Source organism: Mandrillus leucophaeus, unplaced genomic scaffold (genome assembly GCF_000951045.1).
Source record: "Mandrillus leucophaeus isolate KB7577 unplaced genomic scaffold, Mleu.le_1.0 Scaffold989, whole genome shotgun sequence".
NCBI lineage: Eukaryota > Metazoa > Chordata > Mammalia > Primates > Cercopithecidae > Mandrillus > Mandrillus leucophaeus.
In genome coordinates, this window is record NW_012110796.1 from 375,452 (window position 1) to 390,891 (window position 15,440).

General features: G+C 42.2%; 1 protein-coding gene across 1 annotated transcript in view; it reads right to left on the reverse strand.

Annotated features, from left to right (window-relative positions):
- The window catches only part of LOC105532834 (histone-lysine N-methyltransferase SMYD3-like), a gene marked incomplete at its 3' end in the record, with an annotated part of 469,568 nt that overhangs the window by 371,286 nt on the left and 82,842 nt on the right, over nucleotides 1–15,440 (reverse strand). The window lies entirely within an intron of this gene.

Here is a 15,440-nt window from a genome sequence, read left to right on the forward strand (position 1 = left end):
AGCTCACTGCAAGCTCCGCCTCCCGGGTTCCCGCCATTCTCCTGCCTCAGCCTCCCGAGTAGCTGGGACTACAGGCGCCACCACCTCACCCGGCTAGTTTTTTGTAGTTTTAGTAGAGACAGGGTTTCACCGTGTTAGCCAGGATGGTCTCGATCTCCTGAACTTGTGATCCGCCCGTCTAGGCCTCCCAAAGTGCTGGGATTACAGGCTTGAGCCACCATGCCCGGCCTCAACTTTTCAAAAACATAATTGTTATATAAAGATATAACATATATATACACTCACACACACATTTGTAATCCTTTCAGGCTTATGCATAAATACATGTTAAAATATTGAAAAGCAGTTCCAAAAATAACTAAAATGTCATTTGCCAAACTACTTTTAGGCTATCTCTGGGAATAGTAGAATTTGTGGTCATTAAAGGAACAAAATGTTTCCTATTTTGCTTTTCTCCCACCCTTTTCCAGCCAACCTCTTCTAACCAGTCTCCATCTTTAAATAATGCTAGAGACCTACAATAGTTTTCAACTATCAGATTTAAACTCTTTGGTTGTATCAGACTGGTAAGTTGAAAATAAATGGCAATAGGCAGTTTGTGTTGGGCCTATCAGGCAAGTTGTTTCTTCAGAATAATATTCAATTTGATACACATTTTGAAACAAACAATTACTTTGTTTCAAGGCTTGCCATGAATAAACAGTTCTCTTAAGTTATTAGTGAAGGGACAGCAACAGTCGACCATTTTATCTACCCACCTGCTTCTCTGCGGCAACAAACTGATTTCCATGGGACACTTGAATAAAGCAAGGCTGTCTGTCCAAAAGAAGTAGAACTATGTCCTCAACAGGCAATGGAACAATGACTGACACTGAGTCCTAGTGCTGTCACCAATATCCCGAACAATCCGGCTTTAATCCCAAAAAAGGTACAAATACAATTTAAGACTAGTTTGGGTTTGGTCCCAATGGGGCTAAGAGAAACGACGGATTGTTGAACACTGGATTCCCTGACAACTGGAGAGAAAAAATTAAAATTCCAACATGATGATGTTAATAACAATTTCATCTGCAGCACCATTCAGGAAGCTGATTAGATGATCCTAACGGGTGATTTAAAGTGAAAGAGAAAAACACCCTTGGCATAATTTAATAAGATCTTCAGACTGAAGCATATTCAAGGGTTTCACAAAAGACCTTCTCATGGCCTTTTAATAGCGCTTTCCAACTGCAATTAACTTGTTAAATGCCAATTCTCATTACCTCCTCAGAAATCCAAAGGCAGTCCTTTCTGATTAAATCATTAAATAACTGTTAACAGCACAACGACTAGTAGGTATTTATGGACAGCCCGGCACTGATATGCAGCTTTCAGTTCTCCATGCCAAGAGAAAAACTGGAGCGGGTGATTTCAAATCCTAGTAAATTCTATTCATCTTCGGAATGTGCTAGGTTATATTTACCTAACATATTCACCCTTCTTAATTGTTTTACTGGCACTAGCATTTAGATTAGGAAGACAGGCATGGTGGCTCATGCCGCTAGTCCCAGCTACTTTACAGGCTGAGGTAAGAGGATCCCTTGAGCCCAGGAGTTCAAGGCTGCGGTGAGCTATGGCGGCACCATTGCACTCTAGCCTGGTGACACAGCAAGACCTCAACTCATTTAAAAAAAAAAAAAAAAAGTTTATTTTAGATTAGTATAACCTTTTCATACTCTCAATAGACTGCAGAAATGACGATTAGAAGGGAATTCATTTTTGTGGAAAAGCCAGGTAGGTACTGGAGAAATGGGAACACATGTCAACTGTGACCTCCACTGCCTGGCAGCATGACGAGTCCAATGGCCCCACTCAGGAGTCACTCAAAGGCCTGTGGACGTCTCCACCGGGCCATTACCACACCAACAGGCAATGGCTACGTCAACCCATACCAAAGCTCACTTTTTCCACAGATCTACCTGCAACCTTTGCTTCCCCTCCTCCCTGACTGCTTGCTGACCCCCAGGACTGGACAAACCTGGCTCAAGAGACCAGGGTTCTGGTTCAAAGTTCAAGCTTGTCACCATCCTCCCAAGACAGAAGACGTTCACCAAAGAGTTGGAAAAGGTCAGCTCTGCCACGTCCTCTTTCCTGTTGCACTTTTATTTCTTGTATTCCTGAGCATCCTGGGACAGTGCTCCTCTAAGAAAATGAATACAACTCTCGGAGGATGATCCACAGCAAACCCAAAGCCTCCTTTGCTTACAAGTTATAGAAAGATCCCATGAATACTCTATTCTCTATGCAACTTCTTGTCCATGCAGTCTTACCATGGAGGAGGGTATTATCATGGAGAAAAACAGACTTTGACTATTAAAAAAATAATAATAATAAAATAAAGCATAATCAACTAAAACTACCATTGAACTTATGCGGTAGGTCCCTACAGCAAAGAAATGATCAAGTTTCAGTATCTTTCAGAAACTAGATAAATTGTTATAGCTTGTTTAAATGAATATATCACTAATAATATGCATTTTGAGGGGTTTTCTTTTAAACAGATTAAGAAGCTTGTAATATGTGAAGTTCTGTCCACACTTACCTGAGATGTTAGGGTTGGTTGAGCTTAAAATACTTACTTCCAATTAGAAGCAGCCAAATACAATTTTTTATGTGAGAAAATAATTGCAATGCTAGCATGACCCTTTATTTTCCTAGGGCTAACGTCAGAAAACAGAAACAAATATAAAAGTATCACATTCATGTCAATGGTTTAGTGAAGACAGGACATTATTCTTTAAATGCTGCTTAAAATGCGCCCAGACTCTGCCCATTTATCTGCACCTCTTCCAGCAGAGCGTCTGGCACAAAGTGGGTGTTCCTTTAATCTCTGCCATCCCCATCCACACCTTTCACCTGGCAGGAACTTCCCTAACTAAATGCTACCTGCAGTATTTTTACTATACTCTCAATCATCATGGTACTTAAAAGCTTAGTTCATAACTGTCTTTTTATACCTTAAAAAATATGGCTTATGTAAATTTTATAAATATCATTTAATTGTACACTGAAAATGGTATTTTATGGCATGTAAATTATGTTCATATGTGGTTAGGTTCTTGTTCTCAAGTTATTTCTTTCATTTTGCTTCTTTTTCCTTAAAATTTATTCAACACAACAGTTCAAGGATGAAAAGATTCCCTCTTTTTCTTTAACATCTTTTCACTCTTCCCGCTAGGGAAGCACAAGATAAACATTAAGTGACACAGAAATGCCTTATTCTGTCTTTTGAGCTCAATGCCCTGAAAGCAGCCCAACCTTCCACCTTTTATGTGTGTTGGTAAATTTGAACTGAGGAATTAAACAGGCTGCAGGTGTCTGAAATTCTCTTTGTTCGGCCTATGTAAAAACCTACATTATCCGTTTTAACAATCGATTCCAAAATGATAACTCCCAAAGTTCCATGCGGATTTGATTTCGCCACAGACCTTCGCGTCTGAGTACGTAACTGCCTGCTGAAGACCTCCAGGCACCTCATATGGTTTCTAGAGCTGAACTCATCATCCTTCTACCCAGCACGCACAGGCTCTCAGCGATGCTTCCGCTATCTACGTAGCTCAAGCTTGACCCTGCGTCACCTCAAACTCCTTGCCTCTCTCCTACTTTCTGGCTTGAATCCACCTCAATGTCCTACCAATCTTACCTTCTAACTATTTATTAACTCTTTAGTCTGTCCCCACTATTACTGCTCTAGTTCAGATTCCAAATATTTCTCACCCGGACCACTGCACTGCCTCTCAGGTGTCTCCCTCATTCTCTACATCTCAGATCCCCTTCTCCATAATGGCCAGTACAATCCCACTAAGCCTCCATTTGGTCGGTTAACTCCTCCACTTAAACCCTTCAGTGGTTCTTCCTCTCTTTCTCACTCAACCACAAATTCTCACATGTCATATAGAACCCAGCCTCTAGGAATCTGGCCCCACCCATCTCTTCCTCTAAACCCTACAATCCCTTCTTGGAATGTCTCTCTTGTTTTCACCGGCTAGCACCTTCTCATCTCTTAACAGTATTCTAAGGGGCCTATCATGGGGAGGGGGGAGAGGGGAGGGATTGCATTGGGAGTTATACCTGATGTAAATGACGAGTTGATGGGTGCTGACGAGTTGAGGGCTGCAGCACACCAACATGGCACAAGTATACATATGTAACAAACCTGCACGTTATGCACATGTACCCTAGAACTCAAAGTATAATAATAAAAAATAAATAAATAAATAAATAAATAACAGTATTCTAGGCCAGGCATAGTGATTCCCACCTGTAATCCCAGTGCTTTGGGAGGCTGAGGCGGGAGGATTGCTTGAGGCCATGAGTTGCAGACTGGCTTGGCCAACAAAGTGAGACCTCATCTCTCAAAAAAAAAAAAAAAATTAATCCTACTTCGGAGCCTGAGGTGGTATTAAACCCAAGTGTTTAAAGCTGCAGTGAGCTATGATCATACAAGTACACCCCAGCCTGGGTAACAGAAGGGGACCCTGGGTAACAGAACAAAACTATTCTCCTCCAGTGGCTTTCATGGCCTCACACTCTTAGCAAGATTTGCTAATTTTGCTACAGCTCCTGTAAGCCTACCTACCCTGACCACATTTCTGTATTTAAGTGCCCGGCCTCCACTTTAGCACGTGAGCTACCTGACGGCAGGATTTTCTATCCCCAGCTGATGATACAATGATTCGCACATGGTAAGCTGTCAATAAATATTGAAGAATGAACAAATGAATATAGAGAGTTCAAACATGAGGACTAAAGGTCTGTATCAGAAAACTGTATCAAGATTCTAGCTGTTAAAATATAGAAGACTCTATCACATTCCCCAAGACCAATTTACATTTTTCCACTGTCCTTAACTGTAATTCTTACTCTCTCACTCCTGACATCATGTTGATTATTTTGAGAATATTAAGGCTACCGAGAGTGATGCTTCTCTCTCCTCTTGGATGCAAAAATTATCTGTATCTTCATCCACAAGAAATATGTCCCTCCCTGTGATTCAGTTTGTCCATGTAAAAAAAAAAAAAAAGCTCATGCTCGTCACCTGGCCTCTCTCTCCTCCCAAACCCCACTCATTTACTTTCACCTCCGAGACAGCCCTTAGATTTACTCCCTCCTCTAAATTCCCAGAGCCACTGCTATAGTTGAGGTCGTTATCATCTCTTATTTAGACTGTTTTGACAACCTCTTAACTAACCTCTCCTCCTCTAGTCTCTCCCTTTAAGTAACTCACTTTTTATGCGCCTGGGCTCTAACCAAAACCGATCATGCCTTAAAATCTTCTCATGTGAATAAGAAAAAGCTCAAAATTATTAGTGTGAAAATCAAAGCCTTACACTGTCTTGCTTCATTCTACCTTTTAACCTCACCTTCCTGGGTGCATTCTAGAACCTGCCACTCTGCTGATCGCTTCTCCGCAGGCCGCCGTGTGCCATCTCTCTTCACTGGTGCTCATGCTTTTTTCCTTTGACTTCATCCCTCTTTCACCCCGAAAACTCCCTACTCATCCTTCAAGAAAACCTCGTTCAAGGCCGGGCGCAGTGGCTCACACCTGTAATCCCAGCACTTTGGGAGGCCAAGGCGGGCAGATCACGAGGTCAGGAGATCGAGACCACAGTGAAACCCTGTCTCTATAAAAATACAAAAAATCAGCCAGGCGAGGTGGCGGGCGCCTGTAGTCCCAGCTACTCGGGAGGCTGAGGCAGGAGAATGGCGTGAACCCCGGAGACAGAGCTTGCAGTGAGCGGAGATCACGCCACTGCACTCCAGCCTGGGCGACAGAGCGAGACTCCGTCTCAAAAAAAAAAAAAAAAAAAAAAAGCAAAGGGAGTAAAATAAGAAACTCCAGTGTACCAGAACCAATTTCCTCCTATCTACCTTCCATATTTGCTTGAGACCCTTCCTCTCCATGATTAAAAAAAAAAAAAAAAAAAAAATTTATAGATTCAGTTGAAACCACCTCTATGTCCTTCCCCAACCCTTGTGTTCCCCCTCCCGCTCCTATATCATTTTTAAAAGAGGCTACGGTCAAAGGAAAAGCACAGCTGGATAGTAAAGCGATAAAAATAGTTTTTAATCAGGACTTCAGCAACAGGGGGAAAAGATACCCGTCAAGACCCCAGGCTGAATTCCAAATCCAGCATCGGCAGGTGGGAATTTATAACCGAAGGGCAGGGTGGCAGTCGGTGCATAAAAAATTATTAGGAGGCCAAATCACAGGTAAGGGGAGACGCTGGCTACAGCACCCTAACGGGATTCTTGCGAAGACAGACCAAGAGGACCAGACATCTCCCGAGGGAGGATGAGGAACCCGGCCAGACGCTGAGAGTGATCAGATATGAAGGACCGGGGTCCCGGCTGGACTGACTCAGCAGGGTTCTTGCTGAAATGAGATTCTCCAAGGAAGCACACGGACGGGCCCTGGTGGGGACAGAGTTCAGGAACCTGACTAAAGTTTAGAAAAGCAGAGAATCTTTGTCAGCACCAAATCCTGTTTAGGAGTATGACATTTTCCTGTGGAGGATTCTTTCCCCAAAAAACACTAAAACTGAACAATGATCAATGCTATTGTGCAGGCTCTAGTCTGCTAAATATTAAGTAAAAAGGTGCTGTGACCCCTTGTCTTTGACCCTTTCAGCCATAAGTCATACAACTCAACCCCTGAGCTCCAAGTGAAAGGCCCTCTGCTGCCCCACGCTGTGGAGGGAGAAACACCTTTACTGAAACGTCTGCAGGTTGGAAAGAAAGGCTAAAGAGCATGCTGCGTGGCTGTAGAAAGAATAACACAGACAACGGATCTATTACTGATAAAACAGACTAAGAACAATGGGCTGATGAGACTTAACTAAAAAGATGCTTTTTCCAATGTTAGAGGTTACCTCGGCGAAGACACACAGAGAAAAGAAATGCCCGAAACGCCAGGTGGCAAGTAATGGGCTTTCCATGGTTAACCAAACGGGCACTGCAATGCCAACACGCCTCCTGAAACTCAAACCCTCGATTTTTGCATTGCTGCCAACTCGTTTCCAAAACATCCACTGCTAATCAAACTTGTTTGGCTGCCTCCTTATCGAAACTTTACAAAACTTTCATTTCAGCCTCATGAGCCCTGCAGCTGTAAATTAATTGAATAAAATTTACAAACATTACGCAGTGAGATAAAGCACTTCCAAAATCTTCGCCCTGTTCAGTTGACTTAGCTGCCTCGCACGCCAGTTTTGCTTGACATGAGTTCAGAGTCCCTGGAAACCTTCCTAATCCTACTCTCCAGGCCTTGTGCCTATTCATGGAAACATGTTAACCCATAGCCGGAAAATTAATAAACCTCAGATGGGTTTAAGCACTCAAAATACTCCTGATACTTCTTGCCATTCATCATATTGCAGACATCCTTTGCCATAGGAGAATCCTCCTCAAAAGACCACAACAGCAGCAGATAAAATCCCTGAGGTTATAAGCATACAACAAAATGTCTCATTTAAGATTACTGCAGTCGGAGCCCAGGAATTAAATTTGCTGAAGGTGCAATTGCTTATGCCTTAGTTTATTTTTTTAGTTTTTTATTTTATTTATTTATTTATTTGTTTATTTATTTATTTACTTATTTTTGAGACGGAGTCTCACTCTGTCGCCCAGGCTGGAGTGCAGTGGTGTGATCTCGGCTCACTGCAAGCTCCGCCTCCCGGGTTCACGCCATTCTCCTGCCTCAGCCTCCCCAGTAGCTGGGACTACAGGCGCCCGCCACCTCGCCCGGATAATTTTTTGTATTTTTAGTACAGATGCGGTTTCACCATGTTAGCCAGGATGGTCTTGATCTCCTGACCTCATGATCCGCCTGCCTCAGCCTCAAAAATGATTTCTGAACTTACCTATTTCTCAAAGACGGTGCAAAATTATCACGATTTTTAAACAGCAAGGTGAGTAAAACTGATTGCCTCTGTATCTGCCAACTGTACAGATGAGTCAGCTAATCAGTGGTTACATACCCTGACAGAAAAGACAGAGAAGACCATTCACTTTCTGAAATGAGAAGTCCTAATATACCGAGGTGCATTACGTCACTTAGGATTTCCGTGGTTATGAAAGAAGAATTGAAACGTCTCCCCTCTGGTGGGTTTTCACAGCACAACTGCCACCGCTTCCAGCTGAGGTCTAGTCTCTTACCTTCCCTTCGCATCCATTTTATCAGCATCTGGAAGCCTCTGGCCTATTTGGAGCCATGGGGGCAATGGAGGCAGTTTCAAAGCTTCTGTCTTGTGTCAGAAAACCTGGGTCTAAAACCACCTCTGATGTAAACTACTAAGGGACTTGTACAGATTCCTTAAACTCTGCAAAACACTGTTCTCAACAGCAAAGTGAGGGGAAAAACAGTTCTCAAGTGGGGTTGGTATGAATTGAAATAAGAGAAAGTAATACAAGGGTTGGGCACACAATAGGCTCTGAAAAAGAATTGTGAAATGGAAATGTATCTATTTTTCCTTTCTTTACAAAACAAACAGAAAATGGAACCAACATATCTCACTGCAGATTGCTCTTTAAATATGTGACCTTATACCAAAAGCATACAAGTTCACAAACAGATTATTTTTATAATTTAATCACAGAAAAGACTAGAATATCAGGTAGTTGGTGGCTACAAAAGGGACTGCTCCCCACTCAAGCCAGGAATGTATAGAATAAGTCCTTGAAATAAATGCTCAGGTCTTCCCTTAGTAATTCTGCACAGTGCGGAAATTAGCTCATTCAAACAAAGTTTATTAAATAAATAAAATCCCAGCACTTGCCTCTTTAGACGAACTCCAGATGGAGGCAATACAAAAGATTGCTAATGCTTTGGCAAATGAATCACTCTTCCAAATGCCATTTACAAAAGCCCACCAGACCTCCAGCCGTGATGATGCCATCGGAACCTCTATGGTAATTATTAGTGTATTTAACTCAAGACCAGAAACATGAGAGTAATTTTTAAAGACCTCAAAACTTCCATATAAATAAATCTAGAAAGGAATTACTGTTTACACCACAGAGCCACAGGTTCAAATAGCCAAACTTAAAGAAGAAAAAACATACATGTACGTATCTACTTCATCGTGTAATCTCTGAACAGTAAGAACTTTATTGAGTTGTCACCAAGGAAAGAACAAAATCTAAGATGGGTAGTTTCTGGAAAATGAGAGCCCAGAGAAACTTGACCATAAAATGAAAATTATAACGGACTTACAGAGCTGGTCTTCTTTGGGTTAAGAAACTAACGTCTTCTTGTGCAAAGGAAGAATTCAAAAGAGGAATTCTTATGTAGATGACGGATGTATCCATGTCTAAACATCTAACATCTACCAAGCACCTACTACATAACCAAGCCCCGTGTCAGGTGCTGTGGAATAAGAAGAACCATTAAAACTTATCTCCAACCTCAAGAAGTTTCTAGTTCAGGGAAGTGACTGACAATCATAATACCGAGGCATAAGTGCTATGCCAAAGAGGGTCACGGGTTACGCTAAGAATACAAGTATCACATCAGAAAATTACCATACTTAAAATCTCAGCAAAGAGATTATACCCTCATACAGTTAATGTCATCAACATCCATCCAGTCTCTCAAGCTCACCCTCTTCAACAATCTTCGCTTTACTGAGTTCTGGGTGGACCACTTACATATCACACCAACGGATTCTGACATCACAATCACTGCCTGCTGCCTAACACTCGCCCTCCACCGTCTATTCTAAATGCTTCCCAATCAGTGTCCCCATTCTTCATTCTACTCACCGCTTAGTTACTAGAAAATTTTTCTCAACCATGAATCTGACTTCACTCCCTTTCTTGAAAACCTCCTGCAATTCCTGTTGGGTACAGGATAAAGATCAGACAACTTAGTATAGCCCAGCTCAGTCCAGCTAGCAAAGCAAATACTGGCTTTATTCCCTGCAAGCAACCTAAGACAAAGACAACCACACTAAACTCAGTATTAGCACACCACTGTCCTCCCTGAGGCCTCCACTGCTTTGCACACACTCTTTCTCAGAAGGTCCTCTCCCCTCCTCCTGTTGGTGCAGCCAATTCTTTCTATTCCTTCTAATGCACCATCTTCTGTGTAGTCTTCTTTGACCCTAGGTAGGGTTACATCTTTGCACAAGCAAGCTGAGCTGTGTCCTGGCTCCCCGCTGCAAGACAGACAGATCTGGTGCTCTCTCTCTTTCTTTGGGCACAAGCACGCCTGTACAGTGTTACCAGGGCAATTATACCTTTTATAGACAATAGTGGCGAAGAGCCAAGTGATGGCACTCCCATGTTATGGCTACATAGCTGTGTTTACTTTGTACATGGAGTTGTGCACCTGCACTACAGATTCGCTGAGTCACCCGGGATGTTCACCGCAGCCTATCCTGTCTGGCTGCAGTGCAGCCATGTTCCTTACACCTACTAATTCAAAAGTACTGTAATTTCATTTTAAGGGTTCTAAACCATGAACATTAATATAATTTAGGATTTTAGATATTTCTCATTTAAACTTAGGAGCAAACTCTGCATTAGGACATTTCTCCTTTCATTGTCCATAAGATAAATCACCAAATCCTTGCACAAAGAGAAACAAATATAAACTATGTCAGAAATAACAGGTGAGCCTTCCTAAGGACGCTGACCCATGCCTAACATGTTAGTACAGCATATGCATATATATCAGAAACATGCCGTGGGCTTTCATACCCTTACGATAGCTCATTGTAAGTTTCATCCCCCAAAGAAGACAACTTACATACTCACGTTTTTCTACATAGAATCCAGGTGTTTTCACCAGTGATGCTCTCCAGGGGATGCCCTCATAGTAACCAGTCTTGCCGGCGCCAACTTCAGTTCTACTAAATTTAATGCCCTCTTATTTTGACTCAGGAATAAATTATCTCAATGGCTACTTACATGGTCCACTATAGCAGAAAAAAAGCCACATTGAGCAAGCAGTGGTCCTTTCCATGCTATACAAGCAAGAAATGCCTATGAAGACAGACTTGAGTGCAGTCTAAAGAATCTTTTGCTTTGCCTTAACACTCTACTTTGGAATATCCTTGCTCAAAAAGAAGTCTACCCAAGGTGTGTATCTTTCCTTTTTCTAAGCCCTTTGGCCTCAGGAGGACTGGTTTCATTCATGTGGTCACGTTTTTGCACAGCTTAAGACTAAACTGTATGATCCTTCCTTCTGGGCTCCTACAACGGCACGCCAAAGTCCCCTCAAATCACCAACACAGTGCACATCCCCTTTGCATCCCACAGCGTTCTCCTAGTGTGTGTAACACCACAGTGACAGCTCTCTGGAGTGGAACAGTGAGAGCGCTTTCTCCCAGACTACTTCACCTGTGAGGTAAACGGTATCGGCAGCACTAGGTCCGCTCAGTCTACGGCTCATACAAGACCTTGCGTATGACAGACTTCAAGAGCTGCTTATGAGCCAGCTGTTAATTCATACAGAGTGCACAGAAATTCCTTCTGGAGCGATATTATTTGTTTTACATTATCCTTAACCTTGAAAAGGTTAGTTTTTCAATGGGGGATGATTATCCTAGATAGACACACACCCCCTACAAACGTGAAACTGGCAAATTCACTAAATATTTCTCAAGAGCCACCAAGCTAGCAAAAGTAGCAACTAAATAATATTATATACTCTGCCCTTCAGAGCAACCTTTTTAATGCTGAAGTGTTTAATTCATAGAATGACTGACTTATTTTCAATAGAGTAAAGCTGTATTGCATATTATAACTCTCTCCAAATCTATACTTATCAGCTAATTCTTCAAAAGGTAAGATCAATTACCACACAGAAGGAGAAGCATCCATTTTTCTTGAAGCTGTCAAAATTTGAGCTGTCTCCCCTAGGATTTCCACTGACAGTTATGAAAAAATTCAGTATCTGTCAATTTTGGAAGAAATTTAAAAGTAGTAAAATGTTCTTATAAATCTATGTTAAATTTTCAGTATAATTATTGTATATTTGGATTACTTTATTTGCTTTCCTCCAAATCATTTATTTACTAAATTCTCCTAAATTAGCTTAATAATTAGGTTTCCTTCAGGAGAAATCTGTTGGTTATACACATAAATTGCTAACAAAAAAGGGATCAGAGCTAAATGGATCCGCTTACTATAATACAAGGCTACTGAAGAATTTACAGTGTGAATAATGTGTATTTTGAAACCCAAGCTTAGAATAGTAGTATTTTGTTTCACTATCAAAAGACAAAGCAAAAAATAAAAAATAGGTTACACTAATGTACTTTTAAAAATATACCTGGAAAAGAGACGAAACCATTTCATTTAATGCTGTCTTACAGAACAGAAATGCCAATGTATTTTTACAGAAATAATTCAGCATCTTGAAGTATAAGTAAAAACACTAATGAAGACCAGACTTTGTAGAGTTATTTCATACAAATAGAATAAATTTAGGTGGGGCACAGTGGCTCACGCCTGTAATCCCAGCACTTTGGGAGGCCATGGCAGGCGGATCATGAGGCCAGGAGTTCGACACCAGTCTGACCAACATGGTGAAACCCCATCTCTACTAAAAATACAAAAAAATTAGCCGGATGTGGTGGCATGAGCCTGTAATCCCAGCTACTAAGGAGGCTGAGGCAGGAGAATCGCTTGAACCCAGGAGGCAGAGGTTGCAGTGAGCCGAGATGGTGCCATGCACTCCAGCCTGGACAACAGAGTGAGACTCCATCTCAAAAAAAAAAGAATAAATTTAATAAAAAGAGACTACCCCATTGTTTCCACTAAAATTGCTGCCAAGGGAAATATACATTTGAAGGATCAAGGCTTAGAATTGCTTTTCACCTGTTAGAATAAAATCTGTCAGTAATCTGAAGAAACAAAATCAGCGAATTCTAGTTAGACGGCTACAAACTAGGTAAATCACTAAAACATGTCACATGAGGATAAAGTTAGTCTTGGTAAGAAGAAATGTTTAAAATAACTTTTTCTCTTAGATGTTTGCTGACAGATAAAATGGAGAACTTCATTTTCACCAACTAATCCAAAGTATAAAAAGGCATCAGTATAGTGCTGTATTGCTTTTGTTAAAATGGTACAGGGAGGAAAAGAGAATATCTTCTAAAATTCCTTAAATGGGAAAGCCATAGTTTATCACACCGTATTATCACTTTCTAGTTACATAGTACTTGTTTCTCCCACAGACAATGAAGTTCCTGTGGACAGAAAGGTCTGCTTCCTGCTTATCCTGTATCTCAGCATCTGAATGGTCATGACTGGAACACAGGCCGACTCTACAAGCATGGCAATTTACAATCTCACACTCGAATCTTTTAGAAGAAGAGTCTGGGGAACAATAAAAGTATCTGCTGAGAAATGACCACCTCACTCTACTCTTTTCAGGCTTCCCATTCTGTGCTGAGTCACCCTCAGTAGGCCTAAGTGTGGCCATCCTCTTAGCACTCCCTGTAAACCTATTGAAGAATCCACAAAAGAAGGAGAACACCACCAGGCAGATTGGTGATGATATTTCTTGGGGAGGCTGTGCAGTTTTTCATAGTGAAGCCTACAACTTAGATTTTCAGCACTAACAGAACTCCATTATCAGGAGGAGAGAAAAGCACTAATTTCAGATGGGGTCTGACCGGGGACAGTTGGAAGAATCCATACAGAGACACTTCAGTGACCAGCCAGGATGTATTTTTTTTTTTTTTTTTTGAGACGGAGTCTCGCTCTGTCGCCCAGCCAGGATGTATTAACGGAAATTGGATTTACCCCTCCATGCGTTAACACCAACATCCAGTTCATGATACTGAACAAGAACAGCAATCACTAAGAGACTGGGAAATAAACACAAGGACCGCTCCAATTTACTAAGCAAGTTTCCAGAACACAGTGAAGGTAGGTTGTGTGGAGTCCTGACAAGGTCTGTTAGCAACGACAAGGAAGAGGCCAGCCCCAGATCGGGGAGAACAACTGTTCTGAGAGACAGCTAATCACAAACAACCTGCTTGTATAACATCCTGTTCCCAAATACCCTGCTCTGCATATACCCCAGCAGTATAACCCTCTCTGCACATAACCCCTCCACATGGCCCTAGAAAACTTCCTTTCAGTCCCTGCCTCTGGGCAGACAGCCTCTTCTCTGCTGTGCTGGCCATTGCTTCCTTGCAACCTACTTTCCCGCCAATAAACTTGTTTTTGTTTTTGTTGTTGTTGTTGTTGTTGTTATTGAGATGGAGTCTCACACTGTCGCCAGGCTGGAGTGCAGTGGTGTGATCTCGGCTCACTGCAACCTCGGCCTACCAGGTTCAAGTGACTCTTGTGCCTCAGCTTCCCGAGTAGCTGGGATTACAGGCGTGTGCTACCATGCCTGGCTACCTTTTGTATTTTTAGGGGAGACAGGGTTTCACCATGTTGGCCAGGCTGGTCTGGAACTCCTGACCTCGTGATCCGCCCACCTCAGCCTCCCAAAGTGCTGGGATTACAGGCGTGAGCCACCACACCTGGCCTAAACTTGGTTTTAACTCACATCTGTTTCAGTAAATTATTTTACTACCCGTGAAGCCAGCCTTAGCCGGTCACACTCACAACAGGCAGAAGCCAGGTGGAGCCTGAAGGAGTCCCTGAGTTAAGGTGACAAAGTTGAGAGTATAGGGAGACCAAAAAAGGCTAGAGTTTACAGGTCAGAATACCAGAGAGGAAAGAACTGCACAGGGAGAGAAATCAACAAATCTGCAGAAGGTTAACCTTAAATATTCCACGGAGTACTCATCAGCACATGCACAGGAGGACACTGCCTGAAGCTGGGACAGGATCAACTGAAACAGTTAGAGGTAACAGTAGCAGGTGCCCAGGTATGGCCAAGAATAGTGCCCGCTCCTATCAACCAGAGTAGAAAACCTCAAGGTTCTGGGGGTATTGAATAGAAGACCCAAAGAACCCTGCCTCAGTGACTTGCCCTACACTAAATACTGCTCCGGTCCCACCTAAGAAAGGTTAAAAGCACGATCCCTTCCCCTACACACACTAAATAAAACTGTTTCCAAGTAACTTCACTGTGTTACAGGGGGAAAAAAGAGCTCAAGAATAATTGCAGGGACACAAAAATAGCGAGTACCTAAAAAGATAAAATAACAACATCTGGCATTCAGTCAAAAGTTACAGCTTCAAGAGGGCAAAAAGAGGAAAACAGCAGTATGGTTTCACCAGGCAGCAGTGCATTTTCACTGGACAGTTGTCCCTGGTATCATAGATGAGGTCACAGATGACAGGTAAAAAAAATGCTTCTTGAAGAAATCAGACCTATTACTTTTTGGTTTTATTCTTTTTTTTTTTTTTGAGACAGAGTCTCTCTCTGTCACCCAGGCTGGAGTGCAGTGGCCGGATCTCAGCTCACTGCAAGCTCCGCCTCCCGGGTT